The sequence below is a fragment of the Pseudorca crassidens genome, chromosome 21 (genome assembly GCF_039906515.1).
Source record: "Pseudorca crassidens isolate mPseCra1 chromosome 21, mPseCra1.hap1, whole genome shotgun sequence".
NCBI lineage: Eukaryota > Metazoa > Chordata > Mammalia > Artiodactyla > Delphinidae > Pseudorca > Pseudorca crassidens.
This window is the reverse complement of record NC_090316.1, coordinates 31,998,343-32,005,282: the sequence shown is the minus strand read 5'-3', so window position 1 is coordinate 32,005,282 and position 6,940 is coordinate 31,998,343. Positions and strand designations below refer to the sequence as shown.

Here is a 6,940-nt window from a genome sequence, read left to right as displayed (position 1 = left end):
CAGAGAGCCAGCGCACTCCGTCTCCACCAGGTGAGGGTACGCGGAGAAGATGGCCCTCTACAAACCAGGAAGTGGGCTCTCACCAGACACAGGATCTGCCTGCGCCTTGATCTTAGGTTTCCCAGCTTCCAGAACTGTGAGAAATAAATGTATGTTGTGTTGTTTGAAGCCACCCAGTCTTTTTTTTTTTTTCCTTTTTCTTTTTCGGACAAGGGATATCATTTTAGTTGCTACAGTTACCGCGGGACGAAGGGGAAGGGGCAGGGCGTGGGTTCTGGCCAGAGGGCCCTAACGCCAGGTGCTGAAGGTGCAGCCCCGGGATCGGCCGCGAGGTGGCGCCGCGGCACAGGCCGCTCGGCGATGGGGATGCGCAGGCCCAGTCGGGCGCCTGGGGCGTCAGTGGTTCCCGGGGCCTCCAGGAGCAGCCCTCCGCTGGGCCAGGGAGGCCCCTTCCTCGGGCCTCAGAGTGGTCTCGCTCCATCCGTCGAGGGGCAGTGCGGCCTCCACAGGCCGGGGACCGGTCCAGCGCAGCCAGCCGGGCCCAAGTCCGGCCCAGTCGGCCCAGGTCGGCGCCCAGCTCCTCCCGCGCTACGGGCCCCCGGCCGCCCCCGGAGGAGGACACGGCGGAGACGCGTCCGCGGAGCCGGCCCGGCTCTCCAGGTAGGCCCTTCGCCGTCCCCCGGCCCCGGGCGTGGGTCGCAGCTCCAGACAGGTCCCCGCAGCCTCTGCCTCGGCACCCGTCCTTGCGCAGGTCGCCTGGCAGCCCTCGAGGATGAGGGGACCCGCTGCGGCAGCCACTCACTTCTGGGGACCTGGGTTAAAGTGTCCTCAGAGCCGGGCGGGCTGGGGACGCGGAAGCAGAGGGCAGGTGGGCGTCAGGTAGACGGGCCCGGGGTCAGCATCCGGGCCTGCGGCGTCCCAGGTGTGCAGGTGTGCCCGGCACGTGCAGGTGAGCGGTGCGCCGCCCGGCACTGGGCAGGGCCCACCAGGGCCTTTGACCGACCTCACAGCGGGAAGCGCCTCGTCCGCGAGCGGTCCAGAGGCATATTCAGTGTGAGTGTGCAGCACGTGCTGTTACACACGTGGGGCAGCCTTCCTGATGCTGATATATTTGGGCACAATATATGAAATACTACATATATACACTTAACAGCATGTGCGTACCTCATATAAGCATTTTTATACATATATTATCTATAAATATTCAACATAGTAATACATTATATAATAATATAAATATATACACACATCTAACATTTTATAATATGTAATTATCTATATACATACTACATAAGTATCACTAAATTGTATGTAAATTAAATTATATAAGTTTGGTATGATGTGTATATATTATACATCAATGTGTTTTCGATTTAATATCAGTCTAATTAACATCATCACCATACGTATAATTTATATAGATATTTATATATGTCATCTATATATTATCACATATATTATGTATATATACCTATATAAATTTCATATGTGCATTTTTATAATTTTATACTTTCTATAATATATTTAATATATTATTACATACAAATATACATGTATTACATTTATATATTTGTGTTTATATATTTAAATACAATTATATATTACACATACATAATTGATCATACGGGTCATGTGTGACATAATTTTATGAAGTGTTTCACAGAACTAACCCCCGAGGTTTTTTGTTTTTTTGTGTTTAATAATTCTACAGCATTTCTATTGATTGATTGATTGATTGGCTGTGTTGGGTTTTTGTTTCTGTGTGAGGGCTTTCTCTAGTTGTGGCAAGCGGGGACCACTCTTTATCGCGGTGCGCTGGCCTCTCACTATCGTGGCCTCTCTTGTTGCGGAGCACACGCTCCAGACGCACAGGCTCAGTAGTTGTGGCTCACGGGCCCAGTTGCTCCGCGGCATGTGGGATCCTCCCAGACCAGGTCTCGAACCTGTGTCCCCTGCACCGGCAGGCGGACTCTCAACCACTGAGCCACCAGGGAAGCCCAAGCCCCGACGTTTAAAGCAGAAAGATGGGCCATCATTGTCAAGCAGATCTCTGACTTAAGGCTGGGAATCTCATGGGGTTTCTACCTACTCACCCGCTTCCCACCAGAAACCTGGGTCCAGTGTGTGGAAGGACCCCAGGCAGCCGGCAGATGTTTGACACACTCTCTTCCTTCCTCACTGCTGGCCTCTGCCCTTCTCAGCTGGGCGTCTGAGCATGGTGTAGGCTGGCATGTCATCTGGAGTGTGCCCCCAGCCTCCGTGCGCCGGGTGTGGAGAGGGCTCCCACGAAAGCTTCGTTGGCCCGAGCCCCCCGCCTGGGTGCTCATGTGTCTGCCCCGTGCGGGGAGAGCTCTGGGACTAGCTGTCCTGTCTGCTCCCCCGGGGTCTCTCGCTCCACTCTAGTGAGGTCTTTGGCCAACCTACCTCCTCGTGGTCAGCCATGAAATATCCATCCCCCCATGTTAAGAGAGGGCAGTGCGCTCTGAAGAGTCTCAGGCTGGGGGCTCAGTGCTGCTCCCAGTGGTGGAGAGGAGAGGTGCAGGCCGACCTTCCTCCTGGAAACCACGGGACGGATTGCCCCGGCCTGGATGCTGTGGCCCGCAGGTGGCCGAAAGGAGCGGGGATGGTGAGCCCTGCTCCAGCCCCGACTCACCTGGGGCCCGTTGCCATGACAGCCGCCATCTGAGTGATGGACGCCTGGTCTGAGAGGACTGGGGAAAAAGAGAGAAAGGAGGAGAGAAGAAAAAAAGAAGACATCACCCAGGTATCTTTTCCCTGAGCATAATTTTGCTCTGGTATCTTTAAGTCTACAACTAGCCCTCTATTCAGCTGTGACCTGATTTAGTTAAATAGTTCCTCAATGCTGTTGGGTTTAAATTTTCTTCTCTCAAAATTCCACATGATAACAAACAATTGGCAAATAGCTTTGTGCACATTCCTTTATGTCTATTTTTATCATTTCATTAGAATAATTATTATGAATTTCAAAATCTCTTCTAGCTCACTATGTGAAATTGAGGAAAGCGTTAATTACCTTAAGACACAGTTTCCTCATTTCTCAGGACAATAATATCTCACTCCTCGGGTTAAAGACTAAATGAGACAATGAATGTAAGGCACATTGCATAGGGCCTGATATATGGGAAGAGATGAAATTTACCTCTAAGTATTATAGTATTTACGATGGAAATTCTTATTAGTATTCTTTTAGTGGTATCACTTAATTTTCTTTTGGCAAAATTGAAACAATTTAGACTTCTACCAGCAATGTATGAGGAGGTCCACCTTTTGATATTTCAATAGGGAATAGCATAATCAGAATGTTTACCATATGTGTCCTTTCGTCGTTGAAGGAAGCCATCATTAGAAGTCCTTACTGTGCTTCCCCATGGGTCTCACTGGTTGGACTGTGTGACTGCCCCATGCCTAGTGGGACGGTCATGGGGGAACGGGCCCATCATGATTATCTGTGACCGCTAGGATCCCTCCTCTCTCTTCCCGCCCAAATGAGGCTGTGGTTCTGGGATCTCTCTTTGTAGGGGTGGATGGCCATTCTGAGGAAGGTGGAGGAACTGCAGTGGTCAAGTGCGCAGCTAGGCAGGGCGCTTCGGCCGTTTCCGTGGTCCGGGTGAGAGAGATGATGAGGGAGTGCCATCGGAAATGGTGATTCAAGTATCCTGGAAGAGTGTGGACTTGGAGTCGGCAGGGTTTGAGGACCGCCTGGACTTGGGGAGAGGCTGAAAGGAAGGAAACCGGGTGAAGGCCAGGTTTCTGCCTTTGATATTGGGGAAGGTCATGTTGACATTCACTGATATGAAATATGTGCAAAGGGAGATACTCAGTACATGGTGTGCACGTGAGCGAACAGCACAGTGAGGTCTGGGCTTCTGAAAATAGACGTTTGGTGGTCACTGCGTGTAAAAAGTAGGTGAAGCCATCCAAGCGAATGCGATTGTTCAGGAAAATGCCACATAGGCAGCAATAAATATGGTGATATAAATTATATAAAATTGAGACCACTCTTTTTTTTAAATAACTCTAGACGTTTTTAGAGATTTGATAGATTGAACAGGTTAAACATTGGGTGTTTAACACCCAACAGGTTAAACATCTCAAAATGTCCATAATTCAACCTTTCTATAAAATGTAATATGATACTTTTTCTGTTTTCCTAAATATAGCTCGTCATGGTCACTGAGCAGACTGGGTCATTTATTCTACTTATGCTTTCCTGTGGCTGTTTCCTTTTCCTCAAGTTTTCACTTATTTTTATTAAATGATATCACAGATTTTAGCCTTCTTGTTGTTTCTGGAACGTGCCAATCGTATCTTGTCTTAGAGATTTTGAGCTGGCCTCTGATTTAGACACTTTTCCTCCAGGTGTCTGCAGGGTTAATTTTCTTTCCTCCTCTAAGTCTTTGCTCAAATAACACCTTTGCAATCAGGCCTCCTCCGATTACCTTTTTAAAATTGCATCCCTGCCCACGATGTCCAAATAACCCTTAGACAGCTGTAATATTATTTTTTCCCAAAAGCACTTGTCACCTTATAACAAATGGGCACATTTACTTTTATTATTTTTATTCATTATTTCCTATCTCACCCTCCTACAGTATGAGCTCCAAGAAGGCGGAGACTTTGTCTATTTTATTCATGGATGTATTCCAAGGACATATATTAGGCACTTGTTAGATCATTACATTGAATGAATGAATAAAATATGTCAGATGTGCTGCACACCACCTGGAACCAAACTGGCTTGCAGTAAATATTTGTCAAAAGCCCTGAAACAGAGCACGTGTAAAAAATCGTTAATGAGATCATCTAGTGGTGTGATGGCTGGCGTCCGACAGGGTATCTGATGGTATAAGGAATCACTGTGAAGTGTTTTAGTGTGATAACAGGATTGATTGTGGTGGTGTTTAATGAAAGAGTGCTTACCTTTTAGAGAAAATATACTGAAATGTTTATCAGTGGAATAACATAATCTCTGAGATTTGCTTCACAATAATTGTGTGGAGGAAAGAGAGCAGGTGAAGACTTAGCCGAGACAAACGTGGCCACAGGTTGCTGACGGCTGTCACTTGATGAGGGATGCGTGGAGTTTCATTGTACTATTCCCTATACTTTCGTGGAGATGTGATGCTTTTCAAAATGAAAACATAATAAAAGGCTGTAGATATTAAAATAAATCCCCTTCCTTCTGACAGGGTGAATACAAGAGATGTTCTTGCGAATGTAAGATTTAGTCTTATCCTTGTTCGGCAGCTTCATACCTCAGAGCGTGAACCCAATTTTAACTCTGTGCGTGAATGTAGGTTAACTTCTACTTGGTACAAAGCAGAAAAATTATGTGGAACAGCAGAGGAAAACCCTAGGTTAATGCGAGACACTGGATTTTTATTTCAACCAGTAACTTGGCCTTGGAAGGAATCCTGTTTCTTCAAGTATTTAATTTTTGCGTTTAAAATGACTTGAATGGGATCAAGATAATAAGCACTTTATCTAAATTTTGGAGTGAAGTGTCTTCCTACTGTATTCAGCGCTAACCTGGATGTGCGGTAGATCGATAACCAGGCTGCTGGTGCAGAGCTGCAGGACTCCGTTCAAGGCAGCTTTGAGGACGCCGAGGAAAGCTGGTTCACAGAAGGCTACCCGCTACTACCGGTCCAAAGTGAAGCAAAAGCTTCACAGAAGGCTACCCGCTACTACCGGTCCAGCTTCACTTTTCCCTAAAAATTCAATGCTTACCAAAACTTAATGCGCACACCTGCCAAATGGCAGCGGCTTTTCGTATGTATCTGGGCAAAACGCTGAGACCCGCATCTCAGTATAGATCTTCCCATTTATACTAAAGCTAAGACAATAGTCTGTAATTCATCACTCAAAAGTGTCTGCCCTCTGTCTGTATTATAGTCCAGGCTTGGGACTCATCATTTGGGAGCTTTCAGTCTAGATGAACATTAAAAAAATTTAAGACAGATAATAAAAAGTTTCCTTGAGTTATGATCAGAGAGAATTGTCATCCTTAGAAAAACCATATATATCATCTTGATTGAAGGGTGGAAGAAACTCATGACAACATAATGGGGAATCTACAGTCTTGCTGAGAAGAATCGTAAAGCAACATCTCTGCATAATGAGGTGGAAAATCTATAGATCTGGGTTTTGGACTCGGTTCTTGTCTGGAGTTTCTAAGATGTTTGGCTTATATGTTACATGGTGTTCCCTTTATGAAGAGAACCCAAGCAGGAATTCGTGTCTCGTATTAGTACCAGTAATATCTGTGCTTCTCCTAAGCAAGCGGTTCAGTTGATTCTTTAAAAAGTGCAAGTGGCAATATTTCACTTTGTTATTTGGCTTCTAGAAAGCATAATGCCAAAGCTGTGGACCACTTCAAACAAGATACTTATCTTTACAGTATTGAAGTCTTTACCCTCAGTTCTCAACCTTTTATGATTCTTCTCTTGCTGTACAATCTGCACTGTTTCTATTTTTATTTTGTATTTTATCATACACCTTAAATCCTTATTATCTATAATAAACCCTTAACCTTATCACCCACCATAAATCCTTAGGCAAGATCTTTATCTTCTTAGGATCTTTTTTTTTTCACTTGTAAAAATGACATTTAGAACGTTTTATGTTTGCAAGAGATTTATCTTTTACGGTAATATCAGAACTGCCACCATCTACCTTAGTATTTCAAAAGGAAAAGATAATAATATAGTAAGGATTATAATTATGCTGCCTATGGTATTTCTCACATATGCAATATAGTAAAAAAATTATACTGTGTTGAATGAAAATTTTATCTAGTATTGTTTAGAATCTCTCCCAAAACTCTAAAGAGGCAACAACACTGGTATCATTCAAAAACTCAGTGAACAGAAATGGACATTATTCATGTATTTAAAAAAATTATTTCATTACAAATGAT

General features: G+C 45.0%; 1 long non-coding RNA gene across 1 annotated transcript in view; it reads left to right on the top strand.

Moving 5' to 3' along the window:
* Positions 1-404: 404 nt before the first annotated feature.
* Positions 405-6,940, top strand: part of LOC137216226 (uncharacterized) — a 154,648-nt gene continuing 148,112 nt past the window's right edge. The window contains exon 1 of the long non-coding RNA XR_010939641.1: positions 405-660. This is a non-coding gene — a long non-coding RNA (uncharacterized lncRNA). The remainder of the gene's footprint in view (positions 661-6,940) is intronic.